This window comes from Hakea prostrata, chromosome 11 (genome assembly GCF_041222555.1).
Source record: "Hakea prostrata isolate BN-2017 chromosome 11, UWA_Hpros_2, whole genome shotgun sequence".
NCBI lineage: Eukaryota > Viridiplantae > Streptophyta > Magnoliopsida > Proteales > Proteaceae > Hakea > Hakea prostrata.
In genome coordinates this window covers 6,289,224-6,302,895 of record NC_142610.1, presented here as the reverse complement: position 1 = coordinate 6,302,895, position 13,672 = coordinate 6,289,224, and the positions used below count along the sequence as shown (strand labels likewise).

The 13,672-nt window shown below is 45.2% G+C and overlaps 1 pseudogene; it reads right to left on the bottom strand.

The window, feature by feature from the left end:
• Positions 1 to 2,130: 2,130 nt before the first annotated feature.
• Positions 2,131 to 13,072, bottom strand: LOC148999786 (L-type lectin-domain containing receptor kinase IX.1 pseudogene; annotated as a pseudogene).
• Positions 13,073 to 13,672: the final 600 nt, after the last annotated feature.

The window sequence follows — 13,672 nt, the reverse complement described above, 5'->3', positions numbered from 1 at the left end:
ATATATATATATATATATCTACATGGTCGACGATCAATCTGGTTTCTTATCTTGTAATTCTTCCCTTAAAACCCTGGTTGTTCAGTGTCTTGTGAACAACTTCAGTCTTTTATGGACGATCATGTTCTGGTTGGTCTCTAGTAATTCTGCCTTAAACCCCTAGAAGATGCTCAAAAATGTCCGAAAATGGAGCCACGGTTTACAACTATTTCGCATGAATGTCAATTTGGATGTATTGAACCACCAATCGCATCTCTATCACAACCATAATGGTTAATGCTGGTGGATTGAAATCAATTGGTTTTTGTGGCTATGAATTATTATGTTGCCATGGAAGGCGAAGGTGAGTGGAGTTTGGACATCGAAAATGTACTAGAAAAGCGGGAGTTGATGACATTAGTCACGATCGGGTCCAGAGAGTCTGTGAAAGTCTCTGTAATTCTTCGTCTTTGATTGATTCCTTTGAGCTCTCTCTATAAGCTAACAAGATCCAGCCGTAAATGGGACGGATGCTCAGAAAAGCGTTCTCTTTTAGTTGAAGTGATTTCAGCTCTAAAGAAAGACATGCATATAACTTTTGTGCATAACAATTCAAACCAAAGCATTCATGTCGGCCACAACTCCACCATTGGGAGATCCATCTTCACTGTCTTTCCTATTTGAAGTTGGTACGAGTTCGAATTCCTAAAATTTGTATCGGGGTAGAAGTCTATGTTCTCCTCAGATTTTTCTATCATAGAAGTGCGATTTACTTCTAAATATTGATAAAATGAGTTAGAGGTAAGATTTTTAGTGAGCACACAAGATATTGCGGTGGGCATTGTGCCTCTCTAATTTTCGTTAGTACCATTTATTGTTATTATTTTTATTAGAGGTAAGGGTTTATTAATTTACTTCATCAAAGACAAGCTAAAAGTTACAGCTGTATGTTGAATATACGTCAGTCATATTCTTGGTAAGTGGTCAAATTTTCAGCCCAATTCATAAGAAAAACACAAAAGCTTTAATGCCCAAATCGTGAAGAAGAATAGATCATCAACTCTGACCATTTTGGGGAATGCAACGACTAGAGAAACACATTTCCTCATGACAGCTAGAATTTCTTTTTCTTTATTTTGTCAACTATACAGGCTACACCAAAACTTAAGATGCAAAGTCTGAGGCTTGATCATTTGGGTTTCATAATCTTAAGGTTTTAACGGTGATTTAATGGTTTTCAATGACAAATTAGACTATTATGTCCAATGAAAATCCAATTTTAGGGTGTTTGTGTTTCTCATACATAAAGAGGGATGTCAGTGCTTTAAAGCCTCCATTTTAGGGTGCTGCAATTTGCTCTTTTAATTAACATCATTCCCACTTTACATCCTATTGATCATTTTATATGGGTTTGAATAATCAAAGCAAACAGAGAAATTTCTATCTAGCAAACTACTTACCGATTATGCCAACCGAACAAACTATAACTGAAATTCTGAAGAAAAAAAAAAAAAAATAAATTAGTTTGAAATTTTTATCTCCTAGTGAAACCAATAGGTGAGTTTGTAACCTACACGGAATTTGGGCTAGTTGTCCTACTCTGATATTGTTGGAGGTGTTGAGTGTTGGCTTAAGCCAGTGTGTTAATGTACTCAGCCTCAGCCTTGCAAGGAATTGTCGTTATTGGGTATGTTTCTTTGCTCACACACCTAAACAACTTAGCAAAGTCCAAAAACACTTGTTCATTAATCTCCTACTGTTCTTTGTTCCTAGATCCATAACCAGAGCTAAAGAACCAGAAATCATATTATTGCTTTGTTCATTGATCCATATGCTCATAATAATTTTTTTGGTGGCAAAGACCAACACGTCTAGGTAAGGTCAAGAATTTGAATCTTCTGAGCATATATATAAATATTTTCATCCCCTTTTCCAAATACAAAAACAATTTGTTAGCAATTATTTGAAACTACAGCAAAGGAGGAATGAACATCCACTATTGATACATCATTGAAACAATAATCATTTTCATGAAATTTGTTAGTCTTCATTGTACTTTTCTCCTCATACAAAGTATTAGAACATGTTTACAAAAGTATCCTACTCAGACAAAAAATATCTAAAAACAATTTCAAGTTCGAAAAGAGAAAATTAAACAAGATATGCAATCCAAAGGTACGTTAGAACTTTTAAAAGGATTTTTTTTTGTTCGGGGGGGGGGGGGGAGTGCACGGGGGATGTCATACACATTACCATTGTGGATTACTCAATAGGGATATAGACGGAGAAGGTGAATTAGTTGATGACTATCTAGCTTGGATGATTGTGCCGCTATTGTATGAAGGTTGGGATGAAGAAATTGAGAATGTAGACAAATTGAATGAAGGGCGTATAGGCATCTTAGATGGAAGAATGGGCAATGGAGCATCAAATTGGAGAACGTGAATAGCTTTATCAATGGAAGGTCTAAGTTTGTAGTTTGGGTGAGCACACCATAGCCCAACAATCATCAAGCACTCTACTTTTCTCTCGTCAAAATCCATACCTAGACTTGGGTCAGCAGCTTCTAGATGTCTTTGTGTTCCATAGAGCTCCCAAACCCAATTTACCAAACTTACTTCATTAGGGCCAGCCCTATACTCAACTGATCTTCTCCCACAAGCAATTTCTAAAAGAACAATGCCAAAGCTATATGTATCAGATTCTTTGGTAGCTTTACCATGCAATACATATTCTGGAGCCATGTATCCCTTGGTACCAGCTATGTTGGTTGTTTGTGTTTGTGGGGCTATATTATTGTCACCTATGGAACTATCTATGTTGACGGTTGCTTGTGGATACTCTTTCTCGTGTTCCACAAACTTAGCCAAACCGAAATCCCCAAGTTTAGCAGTGAAATGGGTATCTAGAATTATATTGCTGGGTTTAATATCCCTATGGACAATGCATTGTTCCCACCCTTCATGCAAATACTGTATTGCAAAGGCTAAGTCAAGAGCTATCTTGTATCTCAAGTCCCATGTTAAGGAGCCTCTGTTTCGAAATAGATGGAAATCAAGACTTCCATTGGACATGAACTCATATACAAGTAGAAACTCTTTCTTTTGGTGGCTCCAACCAATAAGTTGCACAAGATTCCTATGCCGCAATCGACTAATGATCTTCACCTCCGATGCATATTCCTTTGTGCCCTGTTTAGACGCTTTAGAGATCCTCTTCACTGCAATATCCTTATTGAGATCGCTTAAGAAGCCTCTATAGACCCCTCCAAAATCTCCCTCTCCAAGCTTTTGTTCCTCATCGAAATCCCTTGTTGCTCGAGCCAATTCAGCAAATGTGAACTCCCTAGGACCTGTGGGCACATCCAAGATCACATCGTCTTCTGTTTTGCTTTGTTGTTTCTTTCTCCGAACCCAAAGCAAACCCAAGATTGTACTAATCACCGCAACACCTCCAGCCGCAGCCAGTCCCACAACCATTGCTACATTAGTACCCTTGCTTGCAATATTATTATTCGAATTCTCAATTAATTCCAAACTCGATTTGAAATCCCAGGAATTGAGTTGATGTGTCTCAAAATAATTCCCGGTCGATGAAGAGAATCCAACAGTGACATTTTCTGGTAGAATGTTTCTGAGATCAACAATAGAGCTGACACTACAGATTCCACAAGAAAGAGATTTATTAATGATGCGGATCAATTATGCTTCTGGATCCGACTGAGCCTCCTCTCGTATCCGGGACGATGAGTCCTGCAAGAAAGGTTAGATGCGGGCCGGCTTGTGTGCCGGGCAGCCGCCTCCGATGGCAAAGTTAGATGATGAACCGAATGAGGTCTCGTGCAAAAGCTACACAAGATTATGCTCAAAGTGTATTGGTTGCTTACCGGAGGGGTAGATCTGTGCATTTATAGTGTGGGTGTTACCTTTTATGTATTTGGTAAGTTAGCCAGACAAGAACTGATGTCTCTCCTCGGATCATGCTCCCTTGTCGTTGGTCCCATTCAATCAGCTGTTGAGTTGACCTTCCATAACAGGGATGATTGCCATATCTGTGGCATATGTTACGCTTTTGGTCATGGATGCTCGGCATATTTCCCGATTATCTGGCATGTGGAGCCCCATTCGGTATGGACCCGATCACATTTCGTCCTGCTAGGACCGGGTGTGACCCGGCTAATATGACAAGGTGTTATATTCGGGTTATACCCGTTTGGTTCTAAACTTTCCGTATCATAAGCCCCCTATCCCGATCATTGTTTGCGATGTTCGGGATAGCTAAGTGGTTTGGAGTGAGTTGTGCCTCGGGAGATTCCACGAGCTCCCTTTCCTCGGGATATTCCAGGAATACCCTTTAATGGGCGCATTAAATGCCTGCGCACTAAAGTGATCAGCCGTTTTTTGTAACGGCTGTCCTCGAGACTCGCCCAACCTGGGATTGACACGTCAGGTGGCTAGGCGTAGGCTCATAATGAGAGCCTCGGGGGAGGCGAACCGTCTTCACTTTGTAACCGTTGATCGTCAAGAGTCGTAACCGTCTGATCAAGAAGTGTAACGCCTCTTCCGGCAATATAAATAGAGGCCTTTCCCTTCATTTTCTTCCCACTGTTTTCTTTGCTCTCGACTTAGCGACGCTCCCGACCGACTCAAGCTCCTCAAGCCTTCCTGCTTTAATCGAAGTTTCCTTTTCCTTATGGCCCCGAGGAGATATAAGGCCCCGAAGAAGCCAAAAGTAAGCTTGAGAGGGTTTAGGTATCGAACAAGGTTCCCGTTCCCATCTACCGTGATAGACGTCGTCCCAGGGTTATACCAGAGGGTGATAGCGATCAAACAAAAAGTACAATCGCCGGGGATCGCCCGAAAGAACTCCACGAGCAATCTTCCGATGAGGAGAAATCCAAATCTAATAGCGGCTCAACCCGGGCGCGATCCCCGACTCTATGATGAGATCCAAGAGATGTTCCGTAAGGACAAAGAGAGGCAGGCGATGCAAGCCTTGACTTCATCCCTCGTACCCGATGAAGTGGAAGGGGAAGTAGAGACCGGGGTAGAGGCAGAGGAAGAGGCCGAGGAAGAGGCCGAGGTTGAAACCATTCCAAGTGTAGATTCCCGGGAGGGTCCCGATCAAAGTTTCAATTCGAACCCTGCCCCTGTTTCTGATTCTGCCACTCCTTCTGCCCAGAGTGCCCTAAGACCTGAGTCTACGGCCACTTCCCGGAACCCCCCTGCTGTATCTTCCCAAGCCTTCCTTCGGACGGATGTCCCATCTACCTCCCGGGTATCCAGATCAAAGCTCCCCCTCGACCGCCCTTTCAACGTCCTAGCGGTTCGGGGGCCATTCCCCGTAAACCCGATGTTAAGAAACTCGACTCCGCAGCCTTAGAAATCCTTCAAGCCGAACCCTTAACTCCCTGGCACATTAATTTTGTCTAGAACTCCTCGGGACCTGAATTTTATCTCTGCTCCCTGTTTCCCGAGGATCTGGATAGATTCTTGGGTAGTTTTGGTATTCCTGAGGGATATCAGGTTATCATCCCGACAGATAGCCAAAGAGTGAACAGACCTCCCGAGGGTTCTATCCCTTGTATTACGATGCCTTTATCGGGGGTTCGTCTCCCGTTGCATGATCTATTCATAGACGTGCTTGACCATTATAAACTCAGCCCTTCTAACCTGAGCCCCAACAGTTGGAGGATTATGATCGGGTTTGTTGGTTTTTGTAAGTCAATAGGGGTCTTCCCGACTTTCGGCTTATTCCACCATTACTACTCCCTGCATCCTCACAGCCAAGCGTTGTTTTCCTATCCAAGAGAATTTCCCCGTCTCAAGGGAACTTTATCTTAAAGGATTCCCTCCCGTCCACCACCAAGAAATGGCGAGTTTTACCTTTCTTTAAACCACCTTCTCCCGAGCCTTTCCGTACTCGGTTCAAGAAGTCCCCAAGGGGAAGATCGATCGTCCGAATATCCCCTGCGCCCTTCATCCCAGGAGGAAAACTATATTGATATAATAAACTCGGTTGACGATGACGAGCTCGCGATCCATGGGTACTCCATGGAGTACGAGTCGGTTCTTCACTATGGGGTTTCTCCCAGTAAGTCTCTTTTTATTGTTTTTGTGTCATCTATGTTGTCTTGACCTGATACGTATTCTTCGTTTTCGGTGAGCCAAAATATCTCGAGGATGATCTTCGGCAATGGCTCTCGGGAACATGGACGAGGCAAGGAGACGGAAACCTGTGCCTACAAGCAAGACTCCTTCGGGAGTACTCAAAAAAGCCCCCGCTCAAGTTCTCGGCGCCACATAGCCCCTCCTCCTAGGCCGTCTCCGGACAAGAGTCTAAAGAAGAAGGCTCCTTCCTCGGGAGCCGAGACGTAAAGGAGACGGCGTTCCTCGTCTCTCGAAAAGGGTTCGTATCGACGAACCAGCTCGGGAGGTTGCCCCCTCCTTTCGGGTGGTGACCTTGGTTTCAACTCCGTTTCGGTGACTCGAGTATGCTGAACAGTGGCTAAATGAGGCCACTAATGATGCGGATGCAACATATCTGTGCAACCTCCCGAATAGGGAGTTTTTCAATGAAGGATTCAGGTACCTGTCTTTCTTCCTTTTTCTCCCGAATCACTATTATCAATCTTCTTACCCGGGTAATCTTTTTTTTGTTACGTTGCTGGTCTGTGCACATTTTTTCGAGTCTCTTCGTAGGGTGGGACCAAGCAACGATTAGGTGCCGAACACTACGGGGAGTCGAACGTTCGGGCCCGCACTGCTATTACCCAAGGAAGATGCGGAGAAGAAACCAAGGACGCCAAGAGAAGGCGGCCAGCTGAAGAAGGAAAGGGATGTCCTTTCCAAAAGTAAAAGCAAGTACAAAGGGAAGGTCGGTGACCGGAAGAGAAAGTCGGGAAGGTGTCCGAAGATTTAAGGGCGTCAAGCCCTCTTATTGGCGGAGAAGAATGAGAATGCCCAGCTAAGAGACAAGTTGAAAGAGCTGGAGTCCTCGGGAGCCTCAAGACGAGGTGTCTGGAGGAATACTTCATGACTCCGAGTTCAAGAATCTTACTCGTGTTGCTACTCCCGCCTTTAAGAGGGGTATGCGGTGCCTTTAAGAAGGCTCTCAAGATCTTCCTCGTCCCCGAGAGTTGGAGAAGCTGCTGGACCCTCCGATCTCGATGAACTCGGATGCCCAGTCCCAAAGACCTTCGAGCTTGAGGATTTCCTTTTCCCGAGCTATGGACTATATTGATCCTCTCCCCAACCCTCTCGAAGACGAGTAAGAGAGGAAGGTGAAGATGAAGGAACAATAGCTCGGGAAGAAGATAGTGAGCGCCAAGAGCATGATGGCGAGGAAGATCCAAGGTTCCCCCGCCAACACGTAGGCATCTGAGTCCCTAGAGGGTGCGACTGAACCAGCTAAGAAGACCTTCGAGTCCTTCGGTAAAATTGATTAAGTCTTGTCTGAATATTAATCTTTTTGAATGAATCAAGTTTTTTTTTTTTTTTTTTTTTCATTCTTGCTGTCATGAGCTACCAAACAAGTTTTTCTCCATTTTTGTTGTTCATAAGCTACCAAACAAGTTTCTCTTGGGGATCATCGAGATAAGCCCGAGTGATTTGTATAAACATACATACGAATGGTGTCTTTAAGGAAAGAGGTAAATTCCCTCAAAAAGGAATAATTAATCAAACGGGAATGAACCCGAGTGAACGGCATCTTTGAGAAAAGATGCAATTTTTCCCAAAAAGGAGTAATTAATCAACGAATGACCCTATGTTCTTTAAAAGATGCATTCTCCTTAATATTAATCCGGATGACCCAGTGAATGGTATCTTTCAGAAAAGATGCAATTTTCCTTAAAAAAGGAGTAATTAATCAAACGGGAATGAACCCGAGTGAATGGTATCTTTAAAAAGATGCAATTTTCCTTAAAAGGAGTAATTAATCAAGCGGAATGAACCCAGTGAATGGTATCTTTGAAGTGTTTTTCCCGTTTTCGCGGTCCTTGTTCTTTGAAGTGCATTTTCCTTAAAAAGGAGTAATTAATCAAACGGGAATGACCCGAGTGAATGGTATCTTTAAGAAAAGATGCATGTTCCTTCAACCGAGTTGATCAAGCGGGAATGAACCGAATTTATTGTATCTTCCTTAGAAAGATTTGATCTGGTAAAATGTGAAGTCACAAACGGAATTGACCCATGTCTATAGTGGTTATTGGTAGAACTTCTTCAAATTTGTGGAATGCCATGAACGATCAATCGGGCTTCCGTCTTCCATTCTCTTGATCGATATGATCCCGGTCTTGTTTCTTTTTCCACCAGGTAAGGCCCTTCCCATGTTGGAGCTAGCTTTCCTTGATTTCTTGGGTCCGAAGCCCTGTTCGTCTTAAAACCAGATCTCCCGATCTATATCTTGAGTTGTTAACCCGAGAGTTGTAGTGTTGTGCCGCTCTCCTTTGATACAATAGATTCTTCTGTTGTGCCTTTGTCCGGGACTCTTGCAAAAGATCTAAATTCTCCACGAGCCCTTGATCATTTTGTTGTTCGTTAAACGTATCATAACGTAATGATCCAGCCAATACTTCCACGGGAGCTAGGGCTTCAGTCCCATAAGCTAAACAAAAAGGGGTTTCACCAGTTGGGGTTCGCACCGTAGTTCGTATGACCAGAGGACACTCGGAGTTCCTCGACCCACATCGCCCGATTATCTTCCAACCTTTTTTTATCCCATCGAGAAGTGTCCCGTTGGTGACCTCAACTTGCCCATTGCTCGGGGTAGGCAACCGAAGCGAATCGATGTTCTATATGGTACCTCATACAAAAGGATTTGAACCCGGCCCTTCAAATTGTTTGCCATTGTCCGTCACTAATATCCGGGTATCCGAACCTATATATTATCTTCTCTTGAAAAAACTTTTCCATCTGTTTCTCCGTGATGGAAGATAATGGCTCACCTCGACCCATTTGTGAAGTAATCTATTGCAACCACCATGTACTCTCGATTCTTAGAAGCTTTCGGTAGCTTCCCGACAAGGTCCATTCCCCACATCGCAAATGCGTGGGTTGGAGACGGATATCATGGGGACCGCTGGTAACTTCGAGACATTAGCGTGTTTGGCATCGTTCGCACTTACGGACATATTCAATCGCGTCCTTTTGTACTGTAGGCCGAATATTCCGACCTTAATACTTTTTGTGCAACGCTTTCCGCCCATATGTGCACCACATATGCCTTCGTGGATTTCAGCTAGGCGTAACTCGCTCGGGATGGCCCAACACATCTCAAGAGAGGATTCGTGAAGGACCTCCTATACGGTGTTCCCCGACCATTGTGAACCGAGCGGCTTGATTCGGACTCTTTTTGCTTCCTTTGGATCAGTCGGGAGAATGTCATCCCGAATATACGCAATCGAGGTGTGGTCCATCGGTTCCTTGCTGATCTCAAAGGTCTCTACTTCTTGGATACTCGGGCTATTTAATTCTTCAATGTAAACCGCCGAGTCCAAGTTTTTGTAACTTGCCATTGCGATCGAGAGTTCATCTCATTTTCATTCTCCCTCTTGGTATCCTCGGTATGTTACCCGCTCAAAGAAGGTTTGAAACTTCCAACCTTGACCAAATATTTAGCCATTCTTTCATCCTTTGCTTCATACTCCCCCTGATTTGGTTGACTACCAATTGAGAATCACTTCTTACTTCCAGTTCCCGAACCACGAGGGCTCGCCACTCCAAACTGCTATGACGCCTCATACTCGCTTCATTGTTTGAGGTGGAATTTGAATCTTATTCTGCATAGTGAAGTTCTCGGGACTACAAAGGGTCAAGCCTGCTCCCGATCCTAAAACACTACTTGAACCATCAACATGTAGAATCCACAGCTCGGATACTCCATCCGTCGGCATTTGGTGCTCTTCGTGGTATAGTACTTTCGACAACAAAGTCGCCAACACCGCTTTATGGTTGTCCTTGGCCTAAACTCAATCTGGTACTCGCTAAGTTCCACACACCACCCGACCATCCTCCCGCTACATCAGGCCTTTGGAGTATTTTCTTTAATGGGAAGTTAGTCGGGACTATTATCGGTCCGAAGTAAGGCCTTAGTTTTCGTGATGCCACGAGAGTGCCAACGCCGCTTATCGATGTCCGGTACCGTTTTCAGCATCTATAAGCACATGGCTCACATAGTAGATCGGATTCTGAGCGGTATCACCCCGAACCAAAGCGCACCACCGCCGTTGGCGGTTGCCAATAGATCTAAGAGCCTCCCAGACGTGCCAACAGTGTTGTCCGAGTATGTTACAAGATGATCAAGCCTTTGGCATTCCGTGTCCAAGTGACTATTCCCGCCTTGCGTAGTCTTCAAGGCTTTGAAGAACGTGTTACACTTTTCCCCAGCTCGATATGAACCATTCAACCCACCCTCCGGTTAAACACTTTCTTTTATGGTACCGTGTTCATTTCATCTCTTGAATCTTTTCTCGGATTAGCCTCATTCCTCTTTGGGAAACCATGAACCCAAGAAACTTTCCAGGAAACCCAGGCGCATTTTTCGGGTTCGGCGCATTCGGTATGTCCTGAGAACATCAAATGTCTCTTCCAAGTCACCAAATGTCTCCCGAACCAAGCTTTTTACAAGCATGTCGTCTACATATACCTCCATGTTCCGCCCGATTTGCCTTTGAAAAATCCTATTGACCTCTCGATAAGTTGCCCCTGCATTTTTTAACCCGACGGCATTACTCGGTAGTAATAACTCTCCCGATCAGTCATAAAGGAGTGTGTTTCTCGTCCTCCCGACTCATCAAGATCCGGTTATATCCAGTATCGTCCATGAAACTAAGGACTTCGTGACCGCGGTGGCATCGATCGAAGATCAATCCTCGGAGGTAGCAATCCTTAGGCCTTTGTTGTCTGTGTACACTTCTCCATTTCCCATTTGCTTTCTTAACCATAACTACATTGGCAAGCCGTCGGCATTCGATTGGTTCTATGAAACCCGACCTCTCCAATTTTTCTACTTCGACCCGATTGCCTCATGCTTTTAATCGCAAAATTTCTTCGTCTTTGGATGACCGGGTTGCATCCTTCTATCCGAGTTTGTGCTCGCTACCCGTCTGTCTATCCCGGGCATATCATTTGCTGACCATGCGAAGATATCCCATTATCACACAAGAACCGGGTAAGTTCCTTCTTGAAATCGTCGCTGCTCCGAGCCAATAACGTTCCTCGGTCGAAAGGTTACTGTTGGATCCTTTCCAGCTTTTCCCGGTTCCCCCTTCATCTTTCTTCATCACGATCATCCCAACCTCCGTTCATGCGTTCCGCTTTCCTCGCTTTTCCTTCAAGTAGTTTGTGTAACATTGTCGAAGCCGATTGATCCGACAACACTCCCGACTCCCGATTCGGTCGGAACTTTAACTTCATATGTCCGGGACACCCGCTTCAAGTCTTCTGTTGGTCGTCCCGAATGGCGTTATATCCGCAGTTCCGGACCACCATGAAGTTTACCCGAACCAAAGTATCTCGGGTGACATTCCAACTTTGAGATCCGGATGGATCGTTCCTTCTCCCTTGTGGATGATCCTCAAAACCATACGGTCGTTGATGATGGTGTTAACAAATCATCAGCCAACTTTAATCTTCAAGGCATCATCGAGATGAGGTCACGAGGATCCTGTTCCACGAACTCTGAACTTCCGGTTCTATTTTGACTTTGATGATAATCCTCATCATGTGGTGACGTGACCCATCCAGTCACTCCGTGGTTATGGCTCGACATCTGTTTTGCCCTTTCTTAGGCATGAACAGCCCACGAACCGACCTTTTGTTTTCCTTTCGATCACTCCCTTGTCCCCCATAATGCGTACCGTGTTTCCTCCGATCAACCTTCTCTTTTCCTTTGTCCTTTTTGTCAAGCTCTTTTGGACTTGGGGATCGACCTCTTTTCTTTGGCCCTGATCTTGGCTCTTCGCCTTACATATTGACCAACTTCCTTGTTGAATCAATTTCTCTATTTCAAACTTCGATTCCGACAAGCATCCGTATGGTGGCCTATCTTGGTGGAATCGGCATATTTTGTCATATCCCGATCCTCTGGAGGTGCTCGTATCTTCCCACTTCAACTCCTTTTTATCCGAATTTCATCGATCTCCACCCGGTTTGGTTAGTTTACTTGTTCCCTTCTTACTTTTTGGCCTCCTGCTTGTCACTGGGGATGGTTTTCCTCACGATCTGATCTTCTGTCCCGATCGATCTTCTCCCGATCTGCCTTAACCCCGTCTATCACTTCATAGACACGGCTTGCTTTTGACACCTGCGTAACAGCATGCCGTACGTTCTTGGCTTGTCCGTAAGCAAGACTTCCGAAGCCTTTGGTGAGTAATGCCACTCCAAAGAGCACCGTATGCTACTTGATCATCAAGCTCCTCGATCTCGATGGCAACTTCATCAAACCTTTTCGGATAATCCCGAATGGACTCATTTCGGCCTTGTCGTATGCCAAAGAGACCGTCGGACGTCTTTTTACTCCCGATTGCGCTTCGAACCGAGCTATGAATTTTGGGCCAACTCCCGGAAATCATTTATTGATGCCGGTCGTAGACTACTAAACCATTTAATAGCCGGGCCCTTAAGTGATCTTGGAAAAGTTCTGCGAGCAATTCATCCTCCCGACCTAGCACCGTCATTACCGATTTAAAGTAGCCGATATGCTCCTTTGGATTTGTTTTCCCTTCAAATGGGGTGAAGGTCGCATGATAAAATTCCTTGGTAGAGGCATGTTCATGATTTCGTCGAGAACGGCTCCCGATCCACTCGTCAAGATCCTCGTCATGATCCCGATCTTCCGGTTCGCTCGCCTCGGCCACTCGCCTTCCGCCGTTCCCTTGTCCCTCCTCATCGGTTCGCCGTTCCTTTTTGGCGGGGTTTGTGTCTCCTTCCTTTGGGATGGTGCCCGGAGGTCGAAATTCTCGACCTTGAGGTTGGGGTTGGCTTTCCCCTTCTTCCTCCTTCTCTCGACCCGCCTGCCGACTATCCGGGCGGCCCTGTTGGCGCTGATCTTCTAAAGCCCGTCCTTGTCCCATTAGCTGTTTGCTTCTCATCGTTGTATTTCCCTTTGTTCCGGTAATTTTGTTCTCATGCGCCTGTCGGATCCTCGCCCGTCTGGCTTTCATTGCCTACTTTTCGCCTGCCTGTTCGACCCCAATTTGATGTCTAAACCCGATCCCCTTCATTTCAGCATCCTTTCGTTTCCCATACCCTATGGCTTGCCCTCCTCGGTGCCCTTCTTCATTTGGATCGTCCCGAACCATGTTGTCCGGGGTATCTCTTGTTCTTCGTGAACCGCGTTAATTGTTTCTTCAATTCTCGATCATCCCCCGTACTTTCTTGTCCGCCATTAGTCGCGCCCATGCTTGAAGATTTTGTCGTTCCCACGCGCGCCAACCGTGCGATCAATTGCTCGACCCGCCTCCTCTCGTATCCCGTAGCCCGAAGGTTGTCGCCGCTGTGCCGGCGCCGCCTCCGTGGCAGTTGATGATGCCGAGGGCTCTGCAAAAGCTACACAAGTTTGCTCAAGTGTTTGTTGCTCCGAGGGGTGTCTCATTTATAGTGTGGTGTTACCTTTTATGTATTTGGTGTTGCCGGCAAGCGTGTCTCTCCTCGATCATGCTCCTTGTCGTTGGTCCCATTCACGCTGTTGG